This window comes from Triturus cristatus, chromosome 7 (assembly GCF_964204655.1).
Source record: "Triturus cristatus chromosome 7, aTriCri1.1, whole genome shotgun sequence".
Lineage (NCBI taxonomy): Eukaryota > Metazoa > Chordata > Amphibia > Caudata > Salamandridae > Triturus > Triturus cristatus.
Window position 1 is genome coordinate 1,599,294,934 of NC_140590.1, and position 19,430 is coordinate 1,599,314,363.

At 45.0% G+C, this 19,430-nt stretch overlaps 1 protein-coding gene across 3 annotated transcripts in view; it reads right to left on the reverse strand.

The window, feature by feature from the left end:
• Window positions 1-6,581, reverse strand: part of LOC146812475 (chloride channel CLIC-like protein 1) — a 1,578,371-nt gene extending 1,571,790 nt beyond the window's left edge. For all 3 annotated transcript variants that reach the window (XM_085619463.1, XM_085619464.1, XM_085619465.1), the window contains exon 1: window positions 6,448-6,581. The gene's annotated coding sequence lies outside the window, so the exon portion shown is untranslated. The remainder of the gene's footprint in view (window positions 1-6,447) is intronic.
• Between the last annotated feature and the right edge of the window lie 12,849 nt (window positions 6,582-19,430).

The window sequence follows — 19,430 nt, forward strand, 5'->3', positions numbered from 1 at the left end:
GTCTCAGCGTTGGCAATCACTCGGACCACATTACAGTCTGTTGTTTTTTGTCCTGTATGCCATTTCAGACAAGGAGAAGCCATATGCAAATCAGAATTGGGCCTAATTGAAGAGAACCATTTCACCTAGAGACCCTCTCTGGAAAAGAACACCGGTATCCCCAAGCTGGTTGAGTTTTGCCCAGCCTAATAACAAGTGACTGAGATCAATTCAAGCATTCCACCCCATCACTTTTTTGTTGCTCTCTGTGTGATGCCCTAGGTGTGACAGGTATGCACAGATGTGGATCTGCAGCTCACTGTACCATAAAAGTCAGTCAAGCTGCACCTGCCCGATAAGGCCCAGCAATGATACAATTTATATGGGATTGCTTACTATACCCTTCAGCATTTTTTTTTCCAGCAACCAATGGGGTAACCCAGTATCCCTCAGAACCTGGGCAGACTTATATCAAAAATACAATGGTTCTGTCGGGTAAAACCATATCCTACTGGATATACAACAAGATGTCTGAATGAATCAGAGGTGACACAAAGACCAAAAAACCTCAATATCCTTATATAAATTCATTCATTTATAAATTTTGTCATCAAAGATCATTTGCAAAGGCCATCACAATACAGAGACATAACAAATAATGACCAAAAGTGAAACTTAGTGCTCAGTGAGATAAGGTGCAAGACAAAATACAGTGTAGTTGTACAAAAGTATCAATTATTATTGGCCAGCGAACACAAAATTTCAAGTAGTCATGCAAACTAAAGCAATTCAATAGTTAAGGCAGACTCTAAATACTGGTCCGGGGAAATTGTCGACGTTTCAACCCTGTTGATGCACTACTAGTAAGTCGGTGCGGGTCTTCATCAGGACAAAAGTAACAAAAAGATGGCCTGTGGAGAATACATTAACTTAAAGTCAGAAGTGTCACAGGAAACTGAAAAACTACCAATCAAGGGTAATTTGAGGTGGTATCCCACTCACCTATACTCTGGGCGGGGTATTCAATCCTTTCCTCAGCAAGACCTTTCTTGGTAACTCTTGCTATCAAAGATGTAAGTACAGGGGTAGGGTCTCTTGGAGTCAGTAGGTAGCTATCACGCATCCCAAGTTGAAGTTCCAGTTCCTCCACATAGTCGCTGGTGTTTTGTAGCACTACCGCACCCCCTTTATCCGCTGCCTTGATTACAATTGAATTATCTTGACTCAGCGAGTGCAGTGCTAATTTCTCTTCCTTAGTGATGTTAAATTTTATATACTTCTTCACGTCAAGAATTTGCATCGTTTCTTGAAGTACAATCTTTTCGTAAGCCAATATTCTCTCGCTCATCATGTATGCCCCTGGTGTAAAAGTTGAAGGCGGTCTGAAGCCAGTAGCCGAAGGGATCGGATTGTAAACATTTCTGCTGAAGTAATATTTTAATCTGATCTTTCGAAAGAAGCGCTGAAGTTCAATTTTCAGTTGGAATGAATCAGGAATCACCGTGGGTATAAAGGAAAGTCCCTTTGAAAGTACCTCTCTCTCTGCACTTGATATGGCATGGTCTGATAGGATGACTATAGGATCCAATGCATTCATGTTGTTATTATTTTGATAATTCGTCAAGTCTGTTGGATTCTCTGTGAACAGTGCATGTTCCTGAAATGGTTGGATGATTTGGCATGTCATTCGTGTCTGTAATGGGAGAAATGTGTAGTGTAGTCTCTACCATCTGTATGTCTGTCTCCTTGTGGAGATCTCGCCATGCGCTAATGGTTGGTAAAACCGAACTCGTGATGCAGCTTGTTCGGTATTCCTGCCTCTGCCCCATCCTCCACGTCTCTCCCAGTTCTGTGTTCTCCCCCGTCCTCTGTTGTGTGGACGATAGCCCTCTCCTAAAAAATGTGCGCCCTGATTGGACTGGTGACTAGTAGAGGGTCTATCGGAATCGGAATCTGTTCCACTACCTGCAGAAGAGTTGGAGTGACGTTTTTTCGCCTCATTTGAGCATTAAGAGGTGAGCACCATTAGCACTTCTTTTATAACAATTTTAAAAGGACTATATAAATGAAGATTAGTTGGATACGAGTATGATTTACTACATAATTTGTATCCTTTTAACTTAATGGCTTTTAGATTGGATCATCTTGGACCATTCTCGAGAAGCAATAGACAAATTATTAATCTCGTGACAGAGTCACAATCACGACGGCCAATATTGAGGTGAGCTTCAATTGCCACGAATACTATTTGAATCTATATTAATAGCTCTGCAATTTGATGAGTATGAGTCTTGAACCTATTCTACTCATTTATAGATACATTCAATCATTATCTGCGGAAAGGATTGAATACCCCGCCCAGAGTATAGGTGAGTGGGATACCACCTCAAATTACCCTTGATTGGTAGTTTTTCAGTTTCCTGTGACACTTCTGACTTTAAGTTAATTTATTCTCCACAGGCCATCTTTTTGTTACTTTTGTCCTGATGAAGACCCGCACCGACTTACTAGTAGTGCATCAACAGGGTTGAAACGTCGACAATTTCCCCGGACCAGTATTTAGAGTCTGCCTTAACTATTGAATTGCTTTAGTTTGCATGACTACTTGAAATTTTGTGTTCGCTAGCCAATAATAATTGATACTTTTGTACAACTACACTGTATTTTGTCTTGCACCTTATCTCACTGAGCACTAAGTTTCACTTTTGGTCATTATTTGTTATGTCTCTGTATTGTGATGGCCTTTGCAAATGATCTTTGGTGCCAAAATTTATAAATGAATGAATTTATATAAGGATATTGAGGTTTGTTGGTCTTTGTGTCACCTCTGATTCATTCAGACATCTTGCTGTATATCCAGTAGGATATGGTTTTACCCGACAGAACCATTGTATTTTTGATATATACCCTTCAGCAGGCAGGAGGTGTTACACTTCAGAGCAAGACCAAAAGTGAATTGCTATTATTGTTTCCTGTCTAAAGTGAGCACTAAATGTTAGACGGAATTGTGACCCCGAGTAATTACCAATGGCTGCGATTGAAGCAATTCACCCATCACCTTTTTTGTTTCTCTGATGGTAATGTTTTAGGTGCAACAGGTAAGCCCAAGCATCACACCTGTAGCTTATTTCATCAAAGGACTTACTACAACTTACAGATGACAACCCAAAAGGCAGAAGAAGGCCTGGGGATGAATCTGTTTCTGTTAAAGGGGACGTGATGTAGAATTCCAGGCTGGACTCTTTCTAACGTAACAGGGCCAAGACTGATTTGCTTATGGTTGTCCCTGTCTGAAGCGACACTGTAAGTAAAAAAGGTACTCTGCCCAGACCATTAATAAGTGACTAGTAATTCAAGTATTCTACCCATCGCTAGTTTCAGTCCTACCAAGTATCACGCATCAGGCGTTAGACTAATGCATGTCAGTGTGGTGGTTCGCATCACCGCACTGAAATGCGAAGCCACGCATTTTAACGGCTTCTCAGCTGTCAAAGCGGGAGCGCTGGTGTACCTTTATTGACTGGATTTAGGCAGCGCATGGTCACCCAGGGTGCACACTGGTCCCAGCAGTCTTGGGGGGCTGGCTCAGTTCTCGCACAGTAGCTGCTTCTAGGATGTAAAACTATTACATTTTTAAACCAACAGGTCGGTGCGCCGCAGCATGGGACGTCATCAGGAGCCAGTGCCCAGCCAATGAATGGTTACTACATAGATGTGCGCGCCGCAAGAGTGCAAGTTTCAGCAATCAGAGCATGCGCACTGCGGCAGCTGAAGTTCTTGTTTTGGTGGGGGCAATTAATCACAGAAGCGTAGGGTGCAGTTGGAGGCCCAGAGCGGAGGACACATGACCAGCCGCCGCCCAGAAGAATCAGGATTGGACGGGCATTTCCATTCATTGGATGATGGTTCTAGTCTGAGCTGTAAAGTTGAGGCAAGAAGCACCTCAGCAGCTCTGTGAGCGAGTGGCTGCTGGCGGCACTATGCCTGCAGCTTGTGTGTTCTGATGCAGTTACGGCCAGGCCTCTGTGACTGGCTGACTGCCTGAGCCGTGAGCTGTAAACAGTAAACGACTTTGGAGTTTTCGAAATACAGCCAGCCTGAGGTCGCCTGGCTGTGACCTATAATCAGGGCCGGCTTTAGCACTGGTGGCGTCCTGTGCAACAATGTTTGTTGGAACCCCCACGTGCGACCCCCACAGACTTCCTCACTATCACCCTTTGATAGTGCCCCCTCAAGTCTCCATAACCACTCTTTCTCAGATGTATTTAATTAGTTATATAGCTCCTCCTATACCAGTGTAAGGTGTCAGAGCACTTTGCATCACACACACATTACACCAAGAGAATCATTCATATGTGTGTAAATCAGTGTATAGGAAATATTACATAAGACAGAGGTCTACAAGGTGTGTCACATGTCATCCATACTGGTAGACAGTATAGTTTAAGAGTGCTTGGCCTGGTGGTTGGGGGTTACATTTAATATTAAGGTTTTTATTTTTTACTGAACTAACCCCTTTTTGAAACATTAGAATAATGAAAGACTAAGGAAAAAAATCTTAATTATCTAATCTATACATTGCAGTTTGCATGCAGCTCTTTGATTACAGTTATTAGCTCACTGTTTCATGTTAGGATTTTAACATCTACACTGCTAATAACAAAAGGATCTCTCCGACAAAAGCACTGACCTATTTAAACTTTTTTAACTATATGCTCTTTGTGAAATGCATGGTTCACGTTCTATGCAGCAGGCATCTTAACCCTATGTGCTACCATAAAATGAGTTAAAACGTCCATTAGACAAAACTCCTTCTCTCTCCACGAAGAACATTAATCACTGGAGTTATCTTGACATGTTTATGGTTGTATGAAAATTGCGAGAGGCCAGCAATGCATCAGCAGGTGCTTTTAAACCATAAAATACTTCCAAACACAACGCCCCTTCGAAGCATCAGCACCCGGTGCGGTGGCACCGGTCTCACCGCCCTAGAGCCGGCCCTGCCTATAATGTCACCTAGTGACGGTGTGGATCAGTCTGTCTTAGTCTCGTCGATGCTGACTCTCTGCTGCTTAATGTACGGTGCCGTATGCAGCGCTGGGCAGCTCGAGTAAGTCAGCTGACTTACTCTGACTCTAATTAGACAGCAGCTAATTAATGAGATCAGACCATGTTCATAGCTGCCAAGGTTTCAGATTGCTGTGTGACATTTTCATAATTTCAGTGTAGTTGGGGCCTTTAACATCATCTTGGAGACTCGATAGTCAGAGAGCGGCCTGGAGTTCAAAGTGCTGTAATGCATTATCATGCCATTATTATTGATTGCCAATGCCAGGGTAGGAGCCAGGGGGCCCAGTTGGCGCAGGCTGGCTTAAAGGAAGGATGGTGTGATAGTTTTTCTGCCGGCCCGCCCGGCAACACACGTGTCAAACTAGCCAGGTTCGGTACTGTGAGTGCCAGCACTGATACCAAAGTTAAAGGATAGCAGTTGAGTGCAACGTATGTCAGAACTCTCTGTAGCACTAAGCACCTGACAGTATGATCATCTTAGAAAGGGGCAGTAGGTTAGTCCTTTTCAGGTATTTTGTAGCAGTTTCAATTTATTTTTAGAGCTTCTCATTGTTTGACCGTGTGTAATTTCTGATATTTATTTCTGTCAATGCACTTCATTGCTTGGTTTGACTTGCGAAAAAGTGTCATTTCAAGTGTTACACATGTTGTTGTTAAATGTCACTTCTAAGTACAATGAAATCATGAAACTGTGACACATAAGAAGTCTGACAACTTGGCAGCTATGAGTAAGTGCCTGAGACAAGGTGACAGTATAATCTTCTAGTTATACTTGATATGCTATAACATTTCCTTTTGTTAGGCTAGTGCATCGTCATAAATGATCAGATTAATGAGATCATATTCAGACCAGCCTGCCCTCTTTAACTTATACGGGCAGTCTGTCTCCAGACAGTGCCCTCCCATTTCTGGTGCTTTTCAGCAGTTTTAAATTCTTCTTAGAGTTTCTTGTTGCTCAAATGGGTGTAATATCTACTATTTATATGTTACCCTTGTCTTCATTGCTTGATTTTGCTCGCGAGAAAGTGTCACTCATAGTCGTTGAAATGTCACTCATAATTACACTGAAAACTCATAATTACACTGAAATTATGAGCATGTCACTCACAGCAATCTGAAACTTTGGCAGCTATGTAGTTTCTGTATTAAAAACAAAACACAGAATGAAATCCCTTCAACGACACCATTGTTTGCTTTCCTCTACATTACCAAAAACATTATTATAATTCACACCTCTAAGAAATTGAAAGGAAATTTTAAAAAAAGACATGTTCGGGCATACATTCTTCGTTTTCCCAGTGCAGTAAGCCCCACTGGGCAGGGACGTTATGCAAACATTGCCTCCTGTTTCAGACTCCAACTATTCCCGTAATGTCATACCCCCACAGCTCACCTTACCTGAGGAAGAGTAATGCCAGGCGCCAACCTGCAGCACCCACACCCACTACTGAAACGAAATCAAATTCTGCGCACTACGGAGGCCGAGCAGGGACAGGTGCAAGAGATCCAGGGAACGCGAAATCAAAAGCCGGGTATGAAGCCACGAGATAGAAATTAAAGTAGGACTACGCTGATCTGTTACAGTTTCTGAAAAGAGATCTCAGTAGAAACTTGTGCGGGAAGTAGAGGCAAATAGGAGCCATGTTAGAGCAGGTTTTTGCCCTGTATATGTTTTTTAAAAGAGTTTTATATAGCGCGAACTAGACCCGAAGATATCAGGTTTCAGAGCGCTTATAAATGAGCACCGGTTTGGTTACGGACGGACTCGTTGATTTTTGTCAGGTACCGAGATATTAAGTGAATTGCCCAGAATCTCAGCATATTGACCCTCTTTTCCGAGACTCGAACCCGGTATCCCAACCTGGAGGTCCAAGGCTCTAGCGGTTATGCTACATCCTCTTATTGGTAACTGGAAAGTTTCAACAGGGTTTATAAACAAGTAGACGATGTAAATCAGTATTTAAAACCACGACTACGATTGTACTTTAAAGGTTACGGATTTGGGAATTCGAAATTGTATTACAGTTGCCGGGGACACTTAACTTGCTTTTACATTATGCATAGCTGTTAAGTTTCCAAGTTCCATTCGTTACTATTTCGACCAGTCCCTGTTTTGCATAGAATTCTGGGACTTGCAGTTTTATTGAACTCACTATAAAACCAGTACTACAAGTCCCAGAATTCTAAGCAAAAAAAAAAACGGGGCTGGAATGATTGTCAAGCAGGGAAATTTGGCAGCTATCATACAGGTCAGTGTTCTGGGATTAGAAAGAGGGAGATTTTGGTGGAAAAAACGGGGTACTGTATTTTTCCCAAAGACTTTCTTTGAAGTAGAGTGAATTTTAGACTTGAGACTGATGAAATAAAGTTGTTTTTGGCTTAAAAAATCGGGAGTCCATCGCCTGAATTATGTCTGTTGTTATGTATGAGCTAACAATGATTCAAAACAAGCATTTACCAATGCAATGGTCTCGGCATTGTTAAAGTTAGAGCTATTGGCATTGCTCATGACACTCTCAAATGCGAGACCTATTGCATTTGCACCTACACACACAAAGCCACCCACACACACAGAGCCACTCTGCATCAAACGTAAAATAAGATAAAGCTGGAGACAAGGTCGAGAGCAGACGCACAAGACTCCTGTCCTTGGCTCCTGCGCAGCATCACACTCAGAAACTACAGCATCCATCACATCAAACTAACTGCCAAACACTCCCAATGAAGAGCTCCGAGGAGCACACAGCCCTGGTCAAGGACATAACCAGCAGCAGTGACCCGCCTGATCTAGGGTGAGTCTTCTGTCCCATCGTCTTGTGGGCTTACCTCTGTAACAATCTGCCCCACAAACCGTGGGGGACCTCTACTAAAAAGCCAAAAAGAATTTTGTAACATGCCGGGGGATAATCACACAGTGGAATAGGGGGATGTACAAAACATTCCTCGGACGGCAAGTGCCCAGCCAGATTTCCAGAATGTAAAAATTTGATAATTATAAATACAATAATTCAAAATGAAAATCATTTCCAAAGCCAGATGTTATCTTGAATCTCTGAATTACCGTGGGGGTATCTTTGATGTGGGGTGAATAGCGTCAGTACCCTGTGGTACCTCTAGGATCAAGAGTGGGTAGAGTCAGTACGGGGAGAAGAGCCCGTACACTGATCCTTGCGCCTCTACACTTGAGCTGGACGTGACACGTTGGTGGAGGAGGAGGTCAACTACAGCTGGCTGGTTAGTAAGGTAAAACAAGCATCATTGGGGTTTAACGGATTCTCCCAAACCAGGTCCAGGTGCTACTGCACAGAGAGGGCTGAGGCCAGGGCAGTACACCGGGGGATCAGCACACTGGTTGTTCCAGGTATGGTGAAGGGGCTGCAGGGTCTGCGCACTGCAGGCCCTCTCTGCTGGACGCTCTTTTACTACCATAACCAGGGCTTTAAGTGGGATGAAAACACTGAAGGGGGAGGGGGGGGTTCTCTATGAGGCGTGGCCAATGTAATTAAGAGCGTGGATTAAAAAATGTACTCTAAAAATCTATTCTTAGCATAGTGTGCCGCCCGATTTGTATTTTGCGGTTTCTGTCATTGCATCCAGATATATGGCACAACAAGTAACATCATACCTACAAGAGGTCAGCACTATTGCCTTTGTTAGTTACGGACCGCCAGTGCCAGGGCACAAAACAGAGCCCGATAGAGACCCGTTTCGAGGCCTCCATAAAAAAACTGCCGGCGCGCAAATCCGGTGAGACCCGGCCCACTTAAAGCCCTGACTATAACATCTCTCCCTGCCTCAGCCCAACTCTCAAAAGTGTCCAAAGGGCCGGGCAGGAAATAGAAACAACAGTCACAGTACTCACATCCTACATGATCCCGCGATCAGATCTCACTCCTCCAGGCTTGCAGGTCTCACTGGCCCAGGTTTACCGATCTCACTGGTGCAGCGCTGCGGATCTCATCCCTCCAGGGCTGCGGATCTCACTTATATAGAGATGCGGGTATCACTGATCCACGGCTGCAGATGTAACCCATCCAGCGCTGCAGATATGCCACATCCAGCGCTGCGGATCTCTCTCTCTCGCAGTGGGCAGCAGACCTCACTCACCCGTCGGGGCTGCCGATCTCACCTCGATTCAGAGCGGCGGCAGGTCTCACCCACCGAGACTGCCGATCTCACCCTTCCAGTGCTGAAGATTTCGCTGTCTGGTCCACAGCTGCAAAGCCCATAGCCGTGGCAGGCAGCTGTGGCAGGTTTCACCGTCTGCCACAGAGGGGTGCGGGTGCAGACGTATCGCCACTAGGCTGCAGATTTCAGCGGGGGTTCGGCTCTCTGCGGTCCGGGGTTCGGCTCTTGGCGGTCCAGGGCTTCAGCTCAGCGGTGCGGGGCTTCAGCTCTCAGCCATCACTGGCTTCAGCTCGCTCTGCTCGTGGCCTCGGATCCGCTATTCCGGCTGCAGAGCCTCAGCCAGTGTAAATAGTGACGCTCACTGGAGGCTCCAGCATCTGCCAGGCGTTTCCCTGCTGCCCCAGCGTCTGCTGTCTGTGCCGAGCTCCTCTGTCTGCCGCCCGTCTCTGTTGTCAGTCCGAGCCCAATCCCTCCGCACAGACCCGCAGTTCCTCTTGGCCGGAGCCCCCTCGCTCTACTCACAGCTGCAGCGCCTGTAAACTTTTGCAGAGCAGAAAAAAAGTTCGGTTTCCGGTTGCTTGAGGCCGAGTGTCCGAGCAGCCTGGGTCCTTCTACAGCAGGCGCAGACAGTGATGGGCAGGGGCGAGGCGGGCCACCCATGGGGTAGGGGGGCAGTGACACTACTGGAAAGAAACACCCCGTGGGGACAGACAGTGGCGTACAGAGAGAGGAGTGAGCGGAGAGGCTGGGGTGGCCAGATTGTGTGAACTGTTATCCCGATTGCAAACAAAAAAAATGTACAATGTATTTCCATAACAGCTCAGACTGGACCAGCCAAAGCTTAACCTGAAAGAGTTGGGGGGGGGGGGCAGCTGAAGCGGCAGAGCAGAAGCGGAAACAGTGTTGTTCCTGCTTGCATTTCACATGGGTCATGGGCGGCAGAGAAGTAACAGGACTCTGTCTTTTCCTTCTTACTAGAAGAAAAAGAGTCCTGTTACTTCTCTGCCGCCCATGAACCATGTGAAATGCAAGCAGGAACAACATTGTTTACTCACCGAACTTGAAGAGGCGACCCCACGTCCGCTCCGGCCGCGCATAAAATGAACGAATCTTCCCAAGCTAAAAAAAAAATAAAACACGCCCACCAAGTGTAAAAGGGGCGGAAAGGGGCGGGGCTTCAAAAAAGCGAAAGAATCGAAAAAACACGCCCACGAATCCGAAAAAGACGGGGCTTGTTTGGAGAGACAAAGCTCTTCTCCAATGGCTGACCAGCATTTAAGAGGCGAGCCAATGGAGAAGAGGGAAAAAAAGGGGCGGGTTAAAGCCCCACTCCAGAAACATTAAAACTCGCGAGCGAGACTGCGCAAGCGCAGCTTTCGCTAGCCGAGACCTAAAAAGCAAAACCACATAGCTTACTGCTATGTGTGACATTTTCATAATTTTAGTGTAATTATGAGTAACATTTCAACGACTATGAATGACACTTTCTCAGGAGCAAAATCAAGCAGTGAAGACAAGGGAAGCTTATGAATATCAGAAATTACACCCATTAAAGCAACAAGAAACTCTAAGAACATCTTAAAACTGCTGAAAGCAACAGAAATGGAAGGGCAACAGTCAACTGACTCGCGGATTCGACAGCACAGCATTGGGCAAGTGCATACACAGGTCGTCAGACATCGCAGCAGACCCTGAGGAAAAACTAGAAGGTGATGCATTTCAAATACCCAGAAGTGAAGTATTATATCCCAGATGGAATTGCTGCAATGAAACCTAATGATAACTACTGTTTAGAGGTTGTCAGCAGCCCCCCTTTATTACAACCATCGGTCCCTGTTATACTGAAGTCTGGAATTGAAGGATAAACAGATTAGTGAGTGATGTTTACTCCTGATGTATCTTTCTCCTTTATTTGTGTTTTTTGTATTTGTTTTATAGTTCATGTATGTATGCATCGGCCAAAGCAATCAAATGTAAAATTCACAAAAATAATCAAAACAACTCCCCATCTGTATTGCTATACTGGATGCCTTCCATCAGTCGCCATCTCAATCCACATTTGGCTGCTTTCCACATTAATCTAAACACTCCTGGATCACTTCCGGGTCATAGATCACAAGTCTTTATATAGATTTCACACTCTACGATCACTCATGAGATTAATGACATAAAATGCAACACAACATAATACTTATCTTATAATTGATTCTTGGCATGTGTGTCATTAGTTAACTTCTACAATAACACATTTGTAACTGAAAATTAATTTTTAACCATCTGTCATATGGCTTAACTTTGCAAACAAATGAATTAATGTCACACATTAAACTACTATAAGGCTCCAGAACACATTCCAGACCAAGGCCTTATTTATTCAGCATTACAGGAGTTATAATACAACACTGTTTTACAAGGATAATGCGTAAATGCAATGTGGAAATCAGTTTTCATGTAAATGCCTTTTCCTTATCGTGCGGTGAATTAGGCAATGTGTTTCACTGGCAACTTGTCAAGACAAGAATTAAATAAATAAGTAACTGTTGGGAAAAATACTTGCATTGCTATGAAATACTGTTCACTTGGGGGAAATGAAGAAATGGCAATTGGCAAGATCCCAGAAGCAGATAAACTTTATGCAGCACAATGACAACATCCACAACATAAATGACCATTCACTGCTGTGCAGCCTCATAAATTATTAGTTGACTGGACAACTCAGAAAGCCCAGACCCCAAGAAGTCTGGCGAGCAGTACGCACTGTGCCCTGCCTGCCTGTGCCACTAGTGTTATTATATTTATGTATTATTTATTTATTTATAGGTTTTATATAGCGCTAGCTAGACCCGAAGGTATTAGAGCGCTTTACATTATTGTGAAAAGCACTATATTTGATGCGAGACACATTAGATTGTAGTACAAACATAAATATCTACAAAGAAAATTGTTAGGCAATGAGGGTGGTTACCGCATGCCGGAAATTAGAACAGTATGAGTTAAGGGAGATAAAGACCAAATAGACAGTATAAGCAAACAAACAACCGACTGTCACAGAGGGTCTAGTACTAGAAAGACAGACATTTGAACAGATATAATTATAATACCAGCCAGTAGCGCTCGGGCTGCAGCACTTGACAGGCACAGGCCCTTATAATGTGTGACTTCGCATTTCAGTGCGGTGATGCGGACCACCACACTGAAATGCGTTAGTCTAATGCCTGATGCGTGGTACTTGGTAGGGCTAACTGGGACTTCTTCATACACAGCCCTTGGCTTTTTCACAATGCAATCCATTAAAAGGTGCTGGTAGCTGGTTGTAATGATGTAATGGTACGATAGAATGAGGGCACTAGGACCCTAATGTGAAAGGAATCCATGTAGGGGAGGTAGAAAGGGAATTAGAAAGGGAGGAGTTGGACAGATAGATTCAGGGAAGATCAGTAAAGGTTGGAGCAGCGCTTCTTCCTATGAATGTGATACAATAAATGAAGTTACAGCACATTAGAGTGTCGTCCATCATTTGAAACAGTCACAATAGTACAACTGGCGACAAGGGTGGATGCAACACCCTGCTGCAGGTTGGATCCTTGTACCCTGAGGCCTTTACTGACTGATGCACGACATCGGGTGCCCACTCACGCACAAGACAGCCAGCACAACACGCAATCAGGGGACCACCATGGTCGAGCGCACCAACTGTGTACCTGCTTCCATTGCAAATTCCAGTACAACGCGCATTCAAGAGCCTACCCCGATCGAGCGCAACAACTGCACCTGCTTCCGCAGCAACATTCCAGCACAACACGCATTTGGGAGCCCACCCCAATTGGGCATCACTGCTCTGAGACACAGCCTGGCCCTGCTCTACTACAATAATTCTGTCTTGGGTAAGCTGGAAATTTTCTTGCCAGATGCTCCCATCTGAATCTTCTGCGCTGACTACCTGCATGCAGCGAGATTCCTGCTCCTCTCCGTGACCATCTTTCCATCAGGCGGCTCACCCAATGAACCTTGAGAAATTTGTGGCAGACATTTTGGAGTCAGGCGCCACTGTAGTCCTGCATTTCTCACAGCTGGTGCGGCTGCCGTCACTGTCCTCTGTGGTCCTGCTTCTCTCACAGCTTGTGTGGCTACAATCACTTTCATACCCTGCTACATGTTTTTTTTAAAAAAAGGAAAAGACACACTTCTGCCTGTGCACCTGAACTGCACTCCTCGTTAGCCCATATCAAATTCATTAAATACTGCGCATCCTAGTTCGCCCTCTGCTCTTTAACTTTCCGAGGATTCTTACTAATCTTGCACCCTGCTAAAACAGCGAAGACACCCTTTCCAGTCAGGAACATGTCCATATCATCAAACTCTGCGCCAAAACATCATGTCCTGAACGGCCATGCTTGGAGTATCGTTCCTACGCTCGCCAGAATCACAGTGGCATGGGATTTCACTGGCAAGAATGGCTAGAAGGTTTTGAAGACTTCATAAAGAGGTCACAGTTCACTGACCCAGCTCAACAACTCATTGCCTTGCGCAACTTAATAGGCAAAGATGTTAAACAAATCTCCAAGGAACGTCCGACTGATGCAATGACATCCTATCAAGATGTACCTGAGGAACTCAACAGAAAATTCCTTCACAATAGGAACATTGACTATGAATAATACACCTTCAATCTAGCCTCCCAGGAAAAGGACAAATCCATGGGGGAGTTTATCACACGTCTCATACGACTAGCGCTCTACTCTGCTTTTGACCCCTTCACGACTAAAGATGCCCTTCATCTTCGGATCATAGAGGATGCCACACAGAGTCTCTGCGTCACCGTCTCCTAAGGAAAAGCTATTCTCTGGATGAAACAGAAGAAATTATCAGTGTCAATGATCAAGCTGAAGAACATGCAAAGAAAAAAATGGAGGCCGGAAAGTCAGAAAAACAAGAACAGGCTTTCCACCTTCAAACTCATCACAATAAACATCGTCCGTCTGAACGCCGACAGGCACCCAAATCCACAGATCGTCTGCGATTTATAGATCATTGTCGCAGTCCTAAACAGGTCAAAAACAGAGGAGAGCACCAGCTAGAATGCAATCTCTGTGGACAAGAATACCCGCATGCAGGTTCATACCTAGCCATGGGTCAAAGATGCTGACGTTGGGGGAAGGATAATCACTTTGAGAAAGTGTGTCGGGCATCTCTAAAGGACATACAAAGAAATTCAAGGGAATCCAGATCTCGTCACCATGCAAAACCAGTATGTGACCAACGAGAATGCTCCATCAGCTCTTTGTGATCAAGCAAACGCTTGCACGTTACATACATATCTTAACACCTCCATGTCCTGTGAGTCAAGATCTCTTAAGCCAATTTCCCAAGACAGCGAGGAATATGTCTGCATGGTCACCGATCATGATAGATTAAAGAAATACCCAAGACTGCACATCCAAATAGGATGCAACATTTGTGTTAGATAGTGAGGTGTTACTCAATTACATCTGTCTCACAGACAATAACAAAATTAACCCAAATTGCACAAAGCTGCAGTGTGAGTATACACCTGGATGTCTAAAGAACCACTACCATGCCTAGCACAATTTCAAATGTCCCTCACCTACAAGAACAGAACTGTACAAGCTCAAATTCATGTTATTGATGGGCCTGAAGCAGTAGATTGTCTCCATAGTTTGCCCACTGCGGAATGCCTGGAATTAGTGGAAATACTTTATCGGGTAGATGAGGAACCAGACATTCTAAACAAGTTTCCGAAACTGTTCACGGGATTTGGAAAAATGGCAACATTTCAAGTTTGCCTACACATCAAGTGACAGCTGTGGCACAACATCACTGGAAAGTGCAATTTCATCTCCAAAAGGCAGTGGAGGATTGTTAGACCTGGTATCATTGGCGTGATTCTCCCTTCCATTTTTTTACTGATTGCCTCCCCTGTTTTTGATCTGTTTGCTGGTTCAGTGCCACAGTGCAAGTGCTCCTTATGTTAAATTGATGTATTGATTAGTGACTCCATGATTGGCTTATTTGATTTACTTGTCAGACCCTAGTCTAGTGCACCATGTGTGCCCAGGGCCTGTAAGTCAAATGCTGCTGGTGGGCTTGCAGCACGGATTGTGCCACCCAGCGAAGCAGCTTGTAAAGTGTGTCTCAGGCCTACCATTGCAGAGCCTGTGTGCAGTCTAGTACTGCCATGTCGACGTGGCAAGTGCACCCACTTGTCAGTCCCTAAACCTTCCCTTTTCCACATATCAGATGCCCCTGAGGTAGGCCCAAGGGCAGGGTGCATGTAAAAGGTAGGACATGCCCTGATGTGTGTGGCATGTTCTGATAGTGAATTACAGCCATTTACGTTTTTCACTATTGCAAGGCTACCTGTCCCCATAGGCCAGAATGGGCAGTTTGATTATAACATCTTATAATCCTAATTGACCCATGGAACATGGTAAAAATTCGAATTTAGTATGCCTGAACTCAGAATGATAAAATACATCTTTTAGTGAAGTTGGTTTTAAACATTCTGTGTTTGAAAATACCACTTTTAGAAAGTAAGTATTTTCTTGCCTAACCATCCAGCCTGCCTCTGCTAACTTGTGTATTGTATGTCTGGTTTTGTGAGTGACAGGGGCTAGGAGACTCCAGGAGACAGGGTGAGTCAGCACAAGGCTGAATAGACCTATCTGCATGTAGAGGGGTGGGAGGGGTGGCACCGGGGTCTGAATAGGGCTGTGCCTGCCTTCCACAATGCTGGCTACACCTCCTGTGGTGTGTCTGAGAACCCTGGCCCCCCCTGCCAAAGGAAAGAAGGAATCCTGTAAACAAAGTTCTCCAGGACTGCACAGAACTGGTTTGGACTAGGTACAGGCCCCTCTGCCTTCAGAGGACAAAGGATTTTGCAGTATAAATATGGGGACCCAGACCCCAAGACTTTAGATCACTTCTTGAACAATAAGACAAACCTTTGCCAAGGAGAAGAACCAAGGAAGCTGTAGGAGTTTGGACTGCCCCCTGCCAGTGTGCTGTGTTGTTTGGTTGGCCTGCAATGGCTTCTTTATTGCCAAGGAAAGGAGAAGGAACTTTTAAAGAACTTTCATTATCTTGCAGAATATTTCTCCAAGGGCTTGAACTTGTGCTTGCCTCCTGCTGAAGTCTCAGGGACAAAAGACTTCACCACCAGCTCCCCTCTGAATTTCCTTGCTGGGAATTCTGTCTGGAGAAGCCTGCGTGTTGCTGGGAGCTGGAAGCGTGACTCAACGAGAAGAAGCGTGTCGCAGTCGCAGCTGTTGCCGTTGCATCGTCTGAGAAGCGCGTTGCAGCCGCAGAGGTCGCCGACACATCACCGGAGAAGCGTGTCGCCATCGAAAGGGTCGCCTTCGCATCACCGGAGAAGCATGTCGCAGGACCTGTCGCGGCTCCAAAGTTACAGAGTTCGCCGCACAGCCACCGGGTGTGCACGTATCATCTTCATATCGTCGCATCGCATCAAGGGTGCCATATTATTGCATCGCACCGGATTGTCGCATCGCATCGAGGCGCCATCTTGCCGCATTGTAACCGAACGCAGTGCGAGAATCAACGCATCACCTCCTCTCCGGTAAGGAACAAGACGTATCCCCTACTCTACGCAAGCATTGAGGAGCGACGCATCGCCTCCCACGAAGCAAGGAACTGATGCATCTCCCTCCCTGCGAACCTTTTGCTTGTTTTGCGTTACGCATCCAGGTACTTTTGTGAGAAACGTGTCGCATTTATCATCAACTTGAATTAATTTACTTCTACCATCTTTAAGTCTATTTTGAGTACAGTATTGTGGATTTTTGTCATTTGTGGTCTTGTGTTAAGTCTATATAAAGAATACTTATTTTTATAAAACCTGTGTGGTGTCCATCTATAGTGTTTTCACTGTATTACTGTATGTGTTCACAAATGCTTAACACACTGCCTCTGTGATAAGCCTGTCTGCTCGCGCTAAGCTACCAAGTGGTTGAGCAGGGGTTATCCAGGAGTGCAATCCCTTTTCCCTGACTTAGAATCAAGGGTCCCTATTTCGTCAAAGGTACCTACCTCTGCCAACTAGAGATCCCCAGTTCTAACAAGGATGAATTACGGGACCTACTCAGGGTGGATATCATTCAGAAATCGTCCAGACCAGCTCTATGGGTGTTCCTAGTGGTTGTAGTGCCCAAACAAGGATCAGAAGGAAAAATGCATCTATGTATGGGTGTGAGAGCTCCAAATACCGCCATTGAACTAAAGAGGCACCCGGACACCACATCAGTGGTATGATCACGCTGTTAAATGGGACGAAAATCTTTGGACCTTAACAAGGGCTAGCACCAGCTTGAACTCCATGAGTGTTCATGTTATATCACCAAATTCTCAATGCATCAAGGTCTATTCAGATATAAACGTCTCAGCTTTGGCATTTCAGCAGTAGCTGAGATCATCCAAGAAGCAATAAGAAGAGTCATTCACCACATTCCCAACACCCTCAACTACAGTGATGACATCCTTATGTTTGGTGCCACTGTCAAAGCGTTGGATTGTGTATGTCAAATGTTCCTGGAAGCAACCCTGACTCTTAACAAAGGCAAGTGTGAATTTCACAAGTCCACACTAAAGTTTTATTGACACATCTTTTTGGCTGTAGGTATGAGGCTTGACCCTGAAAATGGTCACAGCGCTGAGCAACACTCCCTGCACACAATATGCTGGCGACATTCAGTCTTTCCTAGGAAAGGCCAGCTACTGTGCCTGACATATCAAGAACTATGCCATCATTAGTTATCCTCTGCATGAACTAATAAAGCAAGGCTAACCATTCAAATGGTCCACGAGGTGTGATCAAGCGTGTAACAAAATCAAAGCCACTGTGGAGACAGCCATCAATCTGGCTTACTTCATCCTTCACATGAAGACATAAATCACTGTGAATGCCAGTCCTGTGGTTCTTGAAGCCATATTAGCTCAATATGACAAAGAGGTGATCAAAAACACATAGTGGCATACGCTAGCCACAGCCTGACTGACACTGAAAGGGCATACTCGCAGCCAGAGAAAGAAAGCCTGGCGGTAGTCTGGGCCTGTGAGATCTTTCAAATCTTCATCTGTGGGGAACACTTCACATTCATTACGGATGATCAGGCTTTAATAACCATGGGCCAGATATACCACCATTTTGCAAGTCGCAAATTTGTCACAATCCGATTTGCGGATGCAAAATGGGCCATACACTATGTACGACAGGCATTTGCAAATCAGAAATAATAATTGCGCCTGGATTTTGTGAGTCTCAAATAGCAGGTCGCAAAACAGCATGTACAAACAGGTCGCAATTTGCGAGTAGTCGCAAAGTAGCCAGCCCGCTTGCACATGCAATTTACCCAAATGGCCCAACCTATAAAAACAGGTCCAGAATGCATTAAAGATCTTTCAACAATGGCTGCCCTGTAGGTGACAGTATAGAGGATGCAGTTCTTGGCTGCCTAGCTGAGGAGGCGGAGACAGGAGAGGATTTTCACAGTCAGGCTGACCATGTTTGAAAAGACAGAGGAAGAAATTTATGAGCAATACAGACTGGATAGCAATGTGATCCTGGAGCTAAAAGCCACCTTAAAGCCACACTTTGAGAGCAGTACAGTGTGCAGCAATGCAATCCCCACCCATGTCCAGGTGTTGTGCTCCCTCCAACTATTGGCCAGTGGTAGCTACCAAAATGTAATTGCAGAGGTCAGAGGGGTGTCTCAGAGTGCGCTATTGCGTTTTTTTACACAATTTTCTAAACGCCAACATGCACCACATACACCAACACATCTACCTGCCCAGTTATGATGTTGAAATCCAAAATACAATAACCCAATTTTACCAGACAGCCAGATTTCCACAGGTAATTGGTTAAATAGACGGGTCTCATGAGCCCATATGTCCCCCATCCCATCTGGAATACATATTCCGGAACCGCAAAAAGACCCATTTCCTAAACATTCAGGTTGCCTGCAGACAACGTCATCACGGCCAAGTTTCCAGGGAGCACCCATGACTCCTACATCTTTCAGCACAGTGGCATTCACCAGCAACTAGAAAGGGAAGACTTTGATGAGGAATAGCTAGCTACTTGGTACACCCTCATATGTGTCTCACCAGGTTACAGTGCGTATGCCCTGCGGCCATGGATCCTCACACCCTACCTGTCTCCCAACAACCTGCACGAAAGACGTTACAACACAGCACATAGAATCACCAGGACTGTG